This window comes from Tursiops truncatus, chromosome 19 (genome assembly GCF_011762595.2).
Source record: "Tursiops truncatus isolate mTurTru1 chromosome 19, mTurTru1.mat.Y, whole genome shotgun sequence".
NCBI lineage: Eukaryota > Metazoa > Chordata > Mammalia > Artiodactyla > Delphinidae > Tursiops > Tursiops truncatus.
In genome coordinates this window covers 13977258-13992860 of record NC_047052.1, presented here as the reverse complement: position 1 = coordinate 13992860, position 15603 = coordinate 13977258, and the positions used below count along the sequence as shown (strand labels likewise).

General features: G+C 34.6%; 1 protein-coding gene across 1 annotated transcript in view; it reads left to right on the top strand.

Annotated features, from left to right (window-relative positions):
* HYDIN (HYDIN axonemal central pair apparatus protein) overlaps nucleotides 1–15603 on the top strand; it is a 433086-nt gene that overhangs the window by 128974 nt on the left and 288509 nt on the right. The window lies entirely within an intron of this gene.

Genomic DNA, 15603 nt, shown 5'->3' with positions numbered 1-15603 from the left:
CAAGAGAAGAACATAAAAATTTATTTAATGTAAGTTTTACATGATATGGGAGGCTTCATAAGGAAATGAAGATCTGAAGAAGTAGTAAAATCTGAATTCCTTTATGCTGGTTCGATGAAGGATGGAGAGTTGTGGGAAAACATGACAGGACAATAAAATGACATGAGCTAAGAGTAGCAAACTGGGGGAAACAGTAAGGCCTGTTTATTCAGGCTCCTCTTGATGTCCCTCTATATTTGAAGATACGCATGCTTCTTTCTACCTGGTCTTGGAGGGCACCTCTCACATGGGGGATCTGTGGCCTGCTTCAGGAGAAGTTAAGAAAATCCCTCTTGCACCTGCCATTTCTTATGTTCCTTCAGCTTGAAATATTTAATATGCCAAGGTGCCATATTTTGTGGTAGTGTGTTCTGAACCCCATCATTATCTTATGCCTCTTTGTGTTTCTGGATTTAGCATCATTACTTTGGGCAGGCCCTGGACTTTATGTCCTGTCCTAGGCACCCAATGCAATAGTTAAAACAGAAGTTCAAGGGTTAACAAAGTCCACTAGGGCAAAAGACAACCTTGGCACTAGATTATTTCCTGGTATTCTTCATTTTGCTTTAATGTCCTTATTTTCCTATCAGGTTAGTGATCAGTTTTAAAGTAGTTTGGAAAATGTTTTATTGAGTATTTTAGTTATTTCAATCTCCAGTTTAATGTGCTACTTAAAGCTGCTTTTAATGTATGTCTTTTTTCACATTATTCAGCAATACTTATGCAGTAGTTCATCCTTTCCCACTAGTTTTCAATCCTTTGTGTATATCATAAACACAGTTTATCCCTGCATGTAGTTAGGTTTTATTTAATTTCTCTCAGCAGCAGTTTTCTGGGTATAAGTCTTGAACATTTTGATTAGATTTATTCCTATATATTCATTCATGTTTGAGGATCCTGTAAGTGATTCTTCTATTACTTTTTAAATTGAGGTATGATTTAGATATAAGATGCATGGATCTTAAATGTACAGTTTGATTCATTTTGACAAATGTAAATGCCTGTGTAACACATTCAAGATATAAAACATCTGTCACCTCACAAAGTTCCCTCATGCCCCTTTCCAGTCAATCCCTCCATCTGCCATCCCAGAGATTCTGATTTCTATCATCTTATATTAGTTTTGCCTGTTCTTGGACTTCAGATAAATGTACTCATACAGTATATACTCTTTTGAGTCTGGTTTCTTTCATTCAACATAATGTTTTTGAAATTTATTCATATTGTTGTGTGTATTGGCAATTCCCTTTTTACTCCTGAGCAGTATTCCACTGTTTGGTTATACATAGTTTATCCATTCTTCTGTTAATGTAACTGAATTGTTTGAAGTTTGGGGCTATTACGAATAAAGCTTTAATAACCATTATTGTACAAGTCGTGTGTGTGTGTGTGTGTGTGTGTACATATGCGTTTATTTCTCTCGGGTAAATATTTGGGAGTAGAATTGCTGGATCATAGAGTAGTTATATGCTTAATTTTATAAGAAACTTCCAAAAAGTTTTCTAAAGTGGTTGAAGCATTTTACATTCCCGCCAGCAATGTTTAAGGGTTCCAGTTACTCCACATCCTCACCAGCTCTTGGTCATGTGTTTTTTTAAAAATTGAATTGACTTACAATATTAATATTAGTTTCGGGTGTACAACATAGTGATTTGATATTTTTATGTATTGCAAAATGATCACCACGGTAAGTCAGGTGACCATCTGTCACCATACAAAGTTATTACAGTATTATTTACTATATTCACTATGTTGTACATTAATCCCTGTGACATTGGCTTTTTTATTTTTATTTTTTAAAATAATTTTTATTGGAATATAGTTGTTTTACAATGTTGTGTTAGTTCCTGATATGTAAAGTGAATCAGCTATACGTATACATATGGTATATGTATACATATGCTCTATATATACATATATCCCCTCTTTTTTGGATTTCCTTCCCATTTAGGTCACCACAGAGCACTGAGTAGAGTTCCCTGTGCTATACAGTAGGTTCTCATTAGTTATCTATTTTATACATAGTAGTGTGTATATGTCAATCCCATTCTCCCAATTCATCCCCCCCCAACATATCCATACGTCCGTTCTCACGTCTGTGTCTCTATTTCTGTTTTGCAAATAAGTTCATCCGTATTGTTTTTCTGGATTCCGTATATAAGCGATATTATACGATATTTGTTTTTCTCTTCTGACTTACTTCACTCTGTATGACAGACTCTAGGTCCATCCATATCTCTACAAATGACCCAGTTTCGTTCCTTTTTATGGCTGAGTAATAGTCCATTGTATATATATACCACATCTTTATCCATTCATCTGTCGATGGACATTTAGTTTGCTTCCATGTCCTGGCTATTATAAATAGTGCTGCAATGAACATAGGGTGCATGTGTCTTTTTGAATTACGTTTTTTTCGGGGTATATGCCCAGTAGTGGGATTGCTGGGTCATATGGTAGTTTTATTTTTAGTTTTTTAAGGAACCTCCGTACTGTTCTCCATAGTGGCTGTATCAATTTGCATTCCCACCAGCTGTGCAGGAGGGTTCCCTTTTCTCCACACCCTCTCCAGCATTTATTGTTTTTAGATATTTTGCTGATGGCCATTCTGACCAGTGTGAGGTGATACCTTATCGTAGTTTTGATTTGCATTTCTCTAATAATTAGTGATGTTGAGCATCTTTTCATATGTTTGTTGGCCATCTGTATATCTTCTTTGGAGAAATGTCTATTTAGTTCTTCCACCCATTTTTTGATTGGGTTGTTTGTTTTTTTGATACTGAGCTGTATGAGCTGTGACATTGACTTTATAGCTGGAGGTTTGTACCTTTTAATCCTCTGTCCCTATTTTGCCAATCTGTCCCCTCCCCTCTGGCAACCACCAGTTTGTTCTCTGTATCTTTGAGTCTATTTCTGTTTTGTTGTGTTTGTTCATTTGTTTTGTTTTAATTTGAGTCATTCTAGTGGAAGTGAAGTGGTATCTCTTCTGGTTTAAATTTGCATTTCCCTAATGATTTGTAATGTTGAGTAACTTTTCATGTGCTTCTATTTTTATCTTCTACTCTCAGGTGTGTATTCAAGGTTTTTGCCCAATCTTTATTGGGTTATTTATCATTTTGTTATTGGCCTGTAGTTTTTGTATATTCTCCATACAAGTCTTTCAGAAATTATTATTGTTAATATTTTCTCACAATCAGTGGATTATCTTTCTAATTTCTTAACAGGGTCTTTTCATTAGCAAAGTAATTTAATTTTGATGAAATACAGTTTATCATTTTTTTCTTTTATAACTAGTGTGTTTTTTTCTAATTTCATTTTTTAAGTTTTTGTGAATGTATCAAAATATTGAATTTTGTATGTTGATCATTTATCTACAGAGCTTGATAAATTTACTTATTAGCTCATGATTTATCTGTAGATGATATTAGATTTTGTTTATATACAGTCATCTGCAAATAATCATAGTTTTCTTCTTTTTAAATTTTTAGCCTTTTGTTTCCTATTATTTCTTGCATAGGCTAGGCCTTCAGTACAGTGATCAATGGAAATGACGATAGTGAATGAACATCCTTTTCTTTTTTCTTTTTTTTTTTTTTTTTGCGGTACGCCGGCCTCTCACCGCTGCGGCCTCTCCCGCCGCGGAGCACAGGCCCCGGACACGCAGGCCCAGCGGCCATGGTCCACGGGCCCAGCCGCTCCGCAGCACGCGGGATCCCCCCCCAGACCAGGGCATGAACCTGCGTCCCCCGCATCGGCAGGCGGACCCTCAACCACTGCACCACCAGGGGAGCCCCAAACATCCTTTTCTTGTTCTCAGTCTCAGAGGGGAAGTGCTCAGTGTTTCATGAATTAGTATGATGACTTTAGTGGATACTCTTTATCAGATTAAGTGAATTCCCTTCTATCTCTAGGTTTCTAAGACTTTCAATCTTGAATGTGTTTTGAATTTTATCAATTACTTCTGCTTTTGTTGAGATGATTATGTATTATTTCACTTTTATTCTTCTAATGCACAGATTGAATTTCAAATACTAAATCCCTGCTATATTCTGGGGTAAATGTAAGTTTTAACCATTATCATTTTAATAAATCCCTGGATTAGATTTGCTAATATTTTCTTTGAAAGTTTGGCATCCAAATTCATGAGAAAGATTGGCCTGCCTGTAATTTTGTTTTCATGAAATGCCTTTGTCTTTGGTCTGAAAAAACAAATTGGTCTCATAAAACAAGTTGAGAATTATTCTCTTTTAAAACTCTCTCTGGAAAAATTTTTTTAAGATTCATGTTATTTCTTCCTTAAATGATTGAAAAATTCATTGTTCAAGCCATTCGGGTCTAGAGCCTTTTAAAAATGGATTCAGTTTCTTTAGTAGATGTAGATCTACTGAGATGTTTCTATTTTTCCTTATGTAATTTTTGGTAAACTTTTTCAAAGAATTTTCCCATTTAATCTAAAATTTTAAATTTGCTGGCGTAAAATTGTTTATAATAACTATAATCTGTGTAATGTCTTTAGGACCTATAGTGATATCTCCTCTTTCATTATTGATATTGGTAATTTGTATCTTTTTATTTCTTGATCTGTATTGTTAGGGCTTTATTCAGAGAACCAACTTTTGATGATTTTCTCTATTCACTTCTTTTCAATATCATTGATTTCTACTCTTTATTATTTCATTCCTTCTACTTTCTGTAGGTTTAATTTGTTGTACTTTTTCTAAACCTTAGGAGAGATGCTTAGAGCACTGATTTTTAACCTTTCATCTTATCTAATATATGCATTTAAGTCAATAAATTTTCCTCCAAACCTGACTATATCTTCAGCCCATATGTTTTTATATGTTTCATTTACATTAACACATAATTGACAGTATTTTAGAATTTCCATTTTTACATCTTCTTTGATCCATGGGCTACTTAGCAGTGTGTTGCTTAGTATTTAAACGTTTGGGAATTTTTCTGGTTTTCTTTTTGTTATTGATTTCCAGCTGAGTTCCACTAGTGACAGAAAACAAATTCTGTATGATTTCTATCTTTGAAAATAGTTGAGACTTAACATTATAGCCCAGAATGTGTTCCATTTGGTAAATGAGTGTACTTGAAAAGAGTACAAGTTCCTCAGATATCAATTAGGTCAAGTTTGTTAATAATCATATTGTTCAGTCTGTATCTCTACTAATGTTTTTCTTCTTATTTTATTAGTTATTGGAAGATGTCATTAAAATCCACAACTATGATTGTGAATTTTCTATTTCTCTTTTTTTGGTGATATCAGTTTTCATTTTGTATGTTTTGAGGCTACGATGCTTGGTGTATATACATTTAGGTTTGTTATAACTTACTGTTGAATTAACTATTTTATCATTATGAAATGTTTCTCAATCATTTATAAGATTTCTGACATCAAAGACTGCTTGATCTGATATTTGTTTAGTACAGCAGCTTTCTTTTGATTGGTGTGTACGTAGTATATTCTATTCATCCTCTTTATTTCAACTTTTCGGTGTCCTCATATTTAAAGTGTGACACTTGGGAGTATCACCAGGTTGTTTTTTAATCCAGTCTGAGAATCTTTGTCTTTTAATAGTACTCTTCAGTCCTTTTATGTTGAATGCAATTTCTGATATATTTGAGTTTGAATCTTCTGTTTGACTGTGAAGTAACTGTTACCTTTATGGAAAAATTATTAGCTGAATTTCAACAAAGACCTTTGTGTTATTAGTGTTACTAGTGGATGAAAGTGAAAAAAATATGACTTAATAAACTCAGTCAGTGATATATTTCTTCCATCTGGATCTCCATGTCTTTGTGAGGTATCATTTTTTGTTTATGTCAGCCCCTAAAATGAAGTATTGGAAAAATTTGTGGCCTTAGAATTACCTTTTTCGGATGACTGTATCACAACATTTTAAACCGGGAGTTTAAAAAAGTTTTTAAACTTTTTTAAAAAGTTTAAAAAAGTTAGTCAATGTTTTAGCTCTCACTAAAATAATTAATTGTTGGTAAATTGGTAAATATATCAAATAAATTATCTTTAAAATATTATCATCATCCTTTTTTAATATTTTTGGTTGTATTTTTAATACAATTGACATGTGACTATTCTAGTATATGGGTATAATTTATAAACAAACAAGTTTATATATGTTGGGGGTATAATGTCAAAATATTTTACTTGGTTGAGTTTTGAGACCAACAGGCTTAGATTGCCCATGGATCAATAGAATCAAAACTTGAAAGGAGACTTCAATGATAATCTAGTCCTTAGATTTGTTTGCATGTGTAAAACTGAAGCCCTAAGAAATTAAGTGGTTTGCCCATGACTCATATAACTAGTCAGAAGCACAGTTAGAACCCACGCTCAGGGACTTCCCTGGTGGCGCAGTGGTTAAGAATCCGCCTGCCAATGCAGGGGATACGGGTTTGATCCCTGGTCCTGGAAGATCCCACATGCCGTGGAGCAGCTAAGCCCATGCGCCACAACTACTGAGCCTGCGCACCTAGAGCCCGTGCTGTGCAACAAGAGAAGCCATTGCAATGAGAAGCCCCCACACCACAACGAAGAGTAGCCCCTGCTTGCCACAACTAGAGAAAGCCCATGTACAGCAACAAAGACCCAACGTAGCCAAAAAAGTAAATTAAAAGAAAAAAAAAAAGAACCCACACTCAGACTCTCAACTCACGTGTAGTGCTTTTTCCTCTATAGTGGATCATCTCCCTAATCTCTTGTATTACTACATGTGCATTTTTACTCCCTTAATCTGTTGACTTTGAAATGCAGCCACGTCCTCCCAGTGGCCCTCAATCTGGATTTTACTTTTATGGAAATATTTGGATTGACATCCATACTTACATTTATAGTCCTGTGCTAAAGGAAATGAGTATTTGTGTATTAAAATTTAATCATGCATGGAAAAGTTGATTTCCATACCCTGAGGTGCTGGTGTCAAATTTGATTTATGAATAAAGTCATTTTCTAAAGATTGCAGATAGAGGTAAACTGTCTTGTAGCATTTTTCCTTACATGAAATAAACTACTGATAAGGATATGCTTTCATCTTTATTGTGCCTTATCAATGACCAGGACCTATAACCTTTTATTAGTGAAAAACATTAATGACTACCTAAACCCAGTTAATCACAGAGCTTTTCCAAGCAGCCTTGACCATTGGCTTCTCATTTCACTAAATAAGCATCTTACTGAAATTTCTGCAGCTGTTTGAAGTATGAATTGATTTGAGGAGGGAAATTTAGCATCGGTTTTTCTTCATACTTCTTCAATGTTCCAGAAGGAGGAACATTGATACTCCTCAACAGGAAGTACTCAATCACATTTCTAACAATTGTGTTTATGCCCTTCCATTGCTGGTCCTCCACTGGATATATTCTTGATTAAATGCAGCTGGGAGATTTTGCTTTCTTGACAACCAGAGTTTGAACCAGTGCTCTAGTAATTAAGGAGGTCAAGTGTAAATTTCACCAATATCTAATACTTTACTCATTAGCATTTTCCTAAACCAGAACTCTCCCCTCTTTTCCTCCTGTGTATGCCCTTCTGTAGTAAAATCAAGCTTATTCAAGCAATCGATTTTACCCCAGGAATGATTTAGTTACCTTTTTATTATAGTCTAAAACTTTCAGAGAAAAAGCTGAAGTAACTTGGTACCTTATCTGTCCAGAAGAGATTAAGGATACAATTTCTCAAGGCTACGTTGATTAACAGTGAAACAAAACAAAAACCAAACTAAAACAAAATCAGAAGGAGTAAATTAGTTCTATCATTTCATTAAAACTGAGAGGTGAAAATATTGACTATTAGGAGATAAATAAATGGTTAGTTGCTTAAGTTTTACACTTTTCAGCCGGGTATTGAGAAACTTTATATAATCTAAGAATTCAAGCAAATATTAATATTTAGAATAGGCTTTAAAAAAAGACAGTCTTACTGAAATTTCGGTTACTTGAATAAGCACTAGAAGTAGGAGCATAGCAGTGTTTTTTCTTTAATACCAGGTGAAGTTGCTGTCACTTAGAAGTGACATTAGCTACTGGTATAATTAGGAAATAGAGCTAATGTACTTATTCAGTATTTTTTTTAAAGTATTAGGTCTCTTACTGAAGGGGAGATATTTCAATTCATGGATCAGAAGTTGGCAAATAGGCTCTTTTCCCCAAAGGTGTGATGATGTATTGTTATTAAATATACAAGCAATCATAATATTAGTACTTCACAGAGCAGCTTTATGGTCAATTATATATTTTACTCTAATAAACCGCGAAGAAATTCTTTTTTTCCTCCTAAAGGCTAATAAACAAGTACCAAAATATAATATAGTAATTGAGCATGATATGATATCTTGCAGTTGAAACTGTTAAATAATATGTATCTGAATATACTCGTGCAAACTTACCTGTATGAGCTTTGTGTCAATTGTGCGATTATTATAATGAATTACAAACATGTGCCATTATAATTACAAAATCTAGCAAAACATAGTTGTCGTAAAAGACCCAAATGTTTTTAAAATGGCTTTAGAGCCAATGCAAATATTCCTTGACCTAGTTTTCTTTTCTTTGTCTCTTATTCAACAGTTTAGGTTAGGGAATGGCAGAAGATATACTGATGGTCAGAGATTGTTTAGGGAAGTGGAATGTTTTCGAAAATTACGTAACAAGGGAAGACTCTCAAGTTATTAGGTGTTAGTACTTAAAGGGACATTAGAGTCCATCTCTGTAACTCCCTTCATTTTAGAGGTGAGTAAACTGAGGCCCAGAGGCTTAAATGACTATACACCGAAGTACAGGTCTTTGGCCCCCTCTGAGGCCAGCATGCTTTCTATAATCCTAAACTGCTTTCTGTGCAGATTAAGAATACCGATTTTGGCATTGCCACTGGTGTGCTGGCTAAGCCCAGTCAAGTTACTTAATTTGTTTCCTGAACCCTTTAGAGAAGGAGCACTTCCAAAGAAGTTTGATTCAGCAATTCACTTGAGTGGTGAATTTGACCCTGCTGTGACCAGGAGAGGAGAAACACTCTTTCCATCAACTTGCCAGTTCCCTAGAGAATCTATGGCTCTACTCATATATTTTATTTACTGTGTCCTCCGTTGTCTGAAAATAACTGAAACCACAGTATGAAATGTATTGTGTATATAGCTAGCTTCACATTTTCTGGGTAAAATTAGTTTTGTTCATATTGGTTTTTGCTTGACTGATAGTAGCAAAACTTGCAAGAAGTAATGAGACCTTCCACAAAATGTCTTTATTAAAACATAATAAATGACTGTGGCTAACCTCATCTACAGGGACTGCAGAATTCAACCTCAGAAACTGAAAAGAAACTATAGTGGTAACTGGCACTTCAAGGGCACAGAAAATACTAATGATGAGGCACAGCAAATTCATCCATTGTCGCAGGCATAATACCCTTTCCATCCTATCAGTCGTCTAAGTAGCGGCGGAGAGGGACCCTATTTAAGATTGTCTTCATGAAAGTGGGTGAGAAAAGCAAGTTCTTCAACAGCTATGGGGGAAGACAAGAGTTATTGCTTCCTTCACTTTGTGACCTGATGACTTTTGGAAGATAGTAGTGAAAAAATCAATATTAAATGGTTCTTGAAAAGAAGACAGTGGCTCTTGTTATATTTCTGGGAAGGAACGTTTTGCAGTGTGCAACTCAAATTGATGACATTAGTTTCTCTGACCCCTAGATTTTTATGAAATAAGTTAAGCCCTTGAATCCTTTTCCTTGATTAGTTTTTTTTTTTTTTTTTTTTTGCGGTATGCGGGCCTCTCGCTGTCGCGGCCTTTCCCGCTGCGGAGCACAAGCTCCGGATACGCAGGCCCAGCGGCCATGGCTCACGGGCCCAGCTGCTCCGCGGCTCGTGGGATCCTCCCGGAACGGGGCACGAACCCACGTCCCCTGCATCGGCAGGCGGACTCTCAACCACTGCGCCACCAGGGAAGCCCCTTGATTAGTTTTTTTAAACAATGAAATATTTCAAATATGTGCAAAAGCACAGAAATAAGGTAATCAACAACCATTGTATTTTAACACATCTCAACATTTTGCTATATATGTTTCTTTCAGATGTTTTATTTTATGGATAACTAAATTGATTATAGATTTGGAGTAGCTTTGTTATTCTTTCCTGATTTAACTCCCATGTATTAATCCTCAGGCGAGCTGTATTGGATGCATTTTAATGCCATTCCTACATATTTACTTATCCATAAACAATATATACCATTGTCTTGAATAGTTTTAAACTTCACATAAATGGTATTATACTGTATATACCATTTCCCATCTTGACTTTTTCATTCAACATTATGTTTTAAGGATTTTAACACGTGGATATATAGCTGTGATTCATTTTAACTAATGCGACACGCTCCAGCATGTGAAAATACTGTAATTTATCTATTCTCCTATTAAATATTAGGATGTTCCTAGTTTTTTGCAATTACACACCATGCTGCAGTGAGTGTCTTTGTGTATGTCCTGTGTAGCTGTGTGAGATTGTTCTTAGGGATAAATAGCTAGAAGTGGAATTGCTGAGTTATAAGGCAAATGTATCTTGAGCTTTACTGGATACTAAATTGATTGGTCAAGTGGTTGTACCAATCTGTATTTCCATCAGTAGTATATGAAAATTCTTGTTTTTCTATGTGCTTGCCAATATACTGCCGAAACAGCATTGTCAAACGCTTTGATATTGGTTAATCTGATGGTTATGAAATGGTATTTTATTCTATTTTTATTGATTTCATTTCTCTCATTACTAGTGCTGTCTAGCACCTTTACATGTTTTCTGGATGCCCTATAGTCCTTTTAACATTAAAGTTTTGGATGAGTAATGTAATCATATGGTCAAAAATTAAAGCAGTATTTTAAAGGTATATATTGAAAGGTGCTATTTCCATCCTACCTCATTCACCTGACTCTTCTTTCATTTTATTGCTTTCTTGTATACTTTTCCAGTGCTTTTATACAAATAGATGCAAACGTGTATGTGTATTCTTACTTTCCCACCTTACACAAAAATAAAATACTATGTAAATTGTTCTAAACCTTGCTTTTTACACTTAATCATATATATTGGGGATCTTTCCATATTACTGGGTACTTTCTTATACCTGCACAGTATTCTGCTTCTAGGTGTAGCACAGATTATGTAACCAGCCTTCTCTTGATGAGTGCTCTGGCCTTCTCCACTCTCTTGTTATTAAGAACAATGCTGTAATGAGTACCCTTCATCTTGTTCTGACTTATCTATAGGATAAATTCCTAGAAGTGGGCCATAGGATAGTTTTATAATTTTGATAGATAGTTTGGTCCGTGCCACCAAATTCACTCCATGGACTGGGGAAGAATAATACCATTTTGCATTCCCACAGGGTGTATAAGAATGCCTTCTCCCCACAGTCTTGACTATAAATTATGATCTAAAACTTTTGTTTTACAGTCTGATGGGGAGAAATGGTATGTAAATACATCTTTAGTTGTATTTCTTTTATTATGACTTGATGCTCAAATTGAGCATCTTTTAGTACATATAGGGGGCCTTTATGTTTCTTTTTTTGCAACTCTATCCCATTCTTCTATTGGATTGTCTTACTGATTTCTAAGAGCTATTTATGTAATGGGTGATTTAATCTCCATGTCTAAGATATGAATTAAGTATTTTACCTAGTTTTCTTTTGTTTTTGCTTATGACTTTTTGTGCCATGCAGAATTTCTGTTTTCATTTTTATGTAATCAAATTTCTTAATTTTTTAGGAGGGATCTGGATTTTGAGCCACAGTTAGAAAACTTTCCCCCTGAAAGCAATGAAGAAGTTTTTCTGTGTACTCTTCTACTTTTGCAGTTTCATATTGAACATTTAAATATTTTATTCACTTGGCTTTATCTGATGTTAAATGTGAGGTATGTTTTTCCGTATGGTTACCAAGTTGTTCCAATAGCACTTTTTTAAAAAACAAAGTTTGCCAATACACCAGTGATTCAAGATGCTGCCTTTATAATATAATGAATTCCAATGTGTATTTGGGTCTTTTTTGACTTTATTCTATTCCATTGATCTGTCTCTTTATGCTGTCTTAATTACTTATACTATGTTTTAATTCTATCAGTTCCTATTTTATTGAGTTTTTAAATAAAAAAATATATTTTGAATTTTGTCAAATTCCTTTTCAGCATCAATGCAGAAGATCATATATTTTTTCTTCTTAGATATATTCTATATCAGTAGGGTTTCTAATAGTGAGCCATCTTCACATTCCTGAAATAATGTCCACTTGATTGTGAAGTCTCATTCTTTTAATGTGCTCATGAATTATGATTGCTAATTTTTTATTTAGGATTTTACATTAATATCTGTAAGTGTAATCGGCCTATATCTTGGCCTATTTATTTTATCTTTGTCAGGTTTTGATAACAATGTTATACTGAAAATACAATATTGGAAATTAAAAAATAATCATATTAGTTTACCAGTAGAGTAGACAGAGCAGAAGACAGGATTAGTGAACCTGAAGACAGGTTAACAGGAAATACCCAAACTGAAGCACAGAGAAAAACAAAGAAGAATGGGGATGAGATGCGGTAGGGAGAAACAAAACAGAAAAAGCCATGTGGGACACAGTCAAAAGGTCAGCATACATGTAATTCGAGTCCTAGAAATAGGGTAAAGAATGGGGTACAAAGATATTTAAGAGATAATGGCTGAGAATTTTCCAAAAATGATGAATGACATTAATCCATGGTTTAATGGATTAACAAATCCATTAATTAACAAATCCATTTAATTAAACAAAGCTCAGCAAACCCTTAGTGATACAAATACTGCTGAAAACCAAAGCAAAGGGAATATCATAAAAGTAGCTAGAGAAAGAAAAACACATTACCTTAAAAGGAACACTAATAATACTGATGGCAAACTTTTCAGCTGAAATTATGGAAGCCAGATTATAGTAAAATGGCATTATGCAAGTGCTGAAAAGAAAAAAAGCTAATTAAGAATCCTTTACCCCATTGAAAATATCCTTTAAAAGTGAAGACAAAACAAAGACATTTGTAGACCAAAAAATGCTGAAAAACTATAGAATTCTTGGTTGGCATTGTTTTCCCCTTCATCATTTTGAAGAAGCCATCCTATTGTTTTTTTAGTTTCCATTATTTCAGTTGAAAAATTAGCTGTAATCCTAGCCATGGGTCCTCTGAGATAATCTTTTCCCCTCCTGCTGCTTTTAGTATTTTCTCTTTGTCTTTGATTTTCTTTAGTTTCACTGCAATATGTTTATGTATGAATTTCTTTTAATTTATCCCAGTTGATGTTCATTGCACTTTTTGAATTGTAAACTGATGTCGTTAATCAATCCTAGAAAACTCTTAACCATCATCTCTTGAAATATTGTCTTTGCTTCATTATCTCTTTCCTTTTCTTCTGAGCTTTCAGTTAAACACTTCTACACCTTCTCACTTAATCTGCCTCATCTTTTACCCATTCATTTTGCATTTCCATTTATTTTTAATTCTTCATATTGACTTTTGTATTTTCTGAACCATTTCACTATTTTTTCAGAAAATTGATAACATTATCCTATTGAGTATATTCTTAGAGTTTTTAAAAATTTAAGTTGTTTTATTTCTATTAGAGCCTAGAGTGTAGCTCTTTTTCAGATTTTCTAGATCTTTTTAAAATTTGCTATTCCTTGGATAGAGCTTCAAGTGCATCCTTTGTTTCTTTAAACTACTAAGCATAGTTGGTTCTAGTATCTGATTCTTTGTGGGTCTGCTTCTATTTTTCTTGTATATGCAGGTTCTAGCATATGGAGTTTTGTTTCTTTGCATGCCTGGTTATGTTTGGCTTTTTTAAAAAAATGTTGAACAATTTGAAACTTTGGATGGAGGTACCTTACTCGAAAGAGAAGTGGGTTCCTTCTTCCAGGTTTCTGAAGGCAAAACTAGTCCATGACCGCCAAATTCAAGGCGCAGAGTTCTCTGAAAGACTTAGGTAATGCCAGCATAATATTTAACTCTGAACTAGGGCTAGTCTACTTCCCATTTACCCTCATTTTGAGGGCACAGTCCTTTGAGGATCAGCTTGTTGTGGGGACATCCCTTTTTTTGCCTTAACCTCCCCCTTTGGTTGGTAGGCTTAGGGCTTTGATTTCTATCTCTCTTGACCCCACACGAATGATAGCTTCTTTGATGAATGATCAAAGAACGATATAACACACACACGTGTGTGTGTGTATAAAATCAATTAATACATGAAAAAATATTTAACATCATCTATAATTAAGAGTATGCAAATTAAAGCAGCAAGTTTTCACTCATCAGACTGTTAAATTTAACTCATCAGAAAGCTTAAAAGTTGACAAGAGTACATACCTTTATTTGGGAAGGAAGTACATGAAAATATTAACAATTCTTAACTCTAAAAAGCAGGCCTGGGATTGAGTGAAGGAGAGGAAGATGTTTTCTTTTCATGGTATATGCTCTTATAGTACTTAAAGTTTTTACTTCATGTACATATTTTTTAATAAAAATTTAAAATGCCTAGATACTTACTTTTTAAAAAAATATATTTATTTATTTATTGGCTGCATTGGGTTTTCATTGCTGGGCACGGGCTTTCTCTAGTTGCGGAAAGCGGGGCTTATTCTTCATTGCTGCGCGCAGGCTTCTCATTGCGGTGGCTTCTCTTGTTGCGGAGCACAGGCTCTAGGCATGCGGGCTTCAGTAGTTGTGGCACGTGGGCTCAGTAGTTGTGGCTCGCAGGCTCTAGAGCTCAGGCTCAGTAGTTGTGGTGCACAGGCTTAGTTGCTCCATGGCATGAGGGATCTTCCCAGACCAGGGCTTGAACCCGTGTCCTCTGCATTGGCAGGTGGATTCTTAACCACTGCACCACCAGGAAGTCCCCTAGATACTTACTTTTTATTTAAACTTTGGGGAAGATGTTGCTGTGTTCAAAGTGATTGGGCCTAGAAAACATTTGTACTGTATAAAGGATTATCAATTTACTAAGTGGTGCTCAGTTCATATAGTCATGAATATAGCAGAAATATTTGCTAAAAAATAAAGTCCAAGTGATTAGGCTTTCTGGTTCTGATTAAAATGGTAACAGCACAGATCAACAGAACATTGATGATATTTAAGTATTTCCTTTTTCTACTTTGACGTCAGACTGAGGCACCTGCTGTGACATTGCAGAGATCAGATAGAATATAGTTTGTAGCTTTGTGTCTTCTTGGAAGTCCCAGGGGCCTCATTTATATACCTAGAATCAAGGCAATTGGTGCATCCTGAATGAAGTCAAGGCCTTAAATTACTATGCTGAACAAAGGTGTTCTTAACATTTAAAAATTTAAACATAACTTTTGTCTTTCTGTGTTTTTCTTTCTTTGTAACCACTATCCAGAGATAGTGTTGTTTTGTTTTAATTGCTGTTGTTTAGGAATGTGGGTTCCCTTTTTTTTTCCTTTGAGTTTAAACTGTCATTTATTATTATTATTTTTAACATCTTTTTTGGAGTATAATTGCTTTACAATGTTGTG